The sequence below is a fragment of the Mandrillus leucophaeus genome, unplaced genomic scaffold (genome assembly GCF_000951045.1).
Source record: "Mandrillus leucophaeus isolate KB7577 unplaced genomic scaffold, Mleu.le_1.0 Scaffold90, whole genome shotgun sequence".
Lineage (NCBI taxonomy): Eukaryota > Metazoa > Chordata > Mammalia > Primates > Cercopithecidae > Mandrillus > Mandrillus leucophaeus.
The window spans coordinates 1,127,777-1,128,495 of NW_012109808.1; positions in this window are offsets into that span (position 1 = coordinate 1,127,777).

Here is a 719-nt window from a genome sequence, read left to right on the forward strand (position 1 = left end):
CTCTGTCACTCAGGCTGGAGTGCAGTGGCGCAATCTCGGCTCACTGCAAGCTCTGCCTTCCAGGTTCATGCCAGTCTCCTGCCTCAGCCTCCCAAGTAGCTGGGACTACAGGCGCCCACCAACACGCCCAGCTAAATTTTTGTATTTTTAGTAGAGATGGGGTTTCACCGCGTTAGCCAGGATGCTCTCAATCTCCTGACCCTGTGATCCGCCCACCGTGGCCTCCCAAAGTGCTGGGATCACAGGCGTGAGCCCCGCCTGGCCAAGAAGTGATTCTTAAACGCAGACTAAAGGATAAGAAAACTAAAATCATCCCAAGAGTCAATGACTGTTCTGGGTAGAGAAAATAATGAGGGTAAGTTTTATGGGTAGCACCAAGTTTGGCATGTTTAAGAACTGAAAGGAAGTCAGTATGCCTGGAAGTAGGCAAAAATCAGATCTTAGAGGACTTTGTAGGTTATCATAAAAACTTGGGTCTTTACACAAGTGAGAAGGGAAGCCCTTAAAGGGCTTAAAGTGTAGAAATGATACAACGGCTTATACATTTTAAAATATCATACTGGATGCAAAGAGGTGGAATGTAATGGAGGAGGAAAAGAGTGTGTGGGAGATCTGTTAGAAGAACAATTCTCAGGGATGAAGCCCACTTGATCATGGTGGATAAGCTTTTTGATGTGCTGCTGGATTCGGTTTGCCAGTATTTTATTGAGGATTTTTGC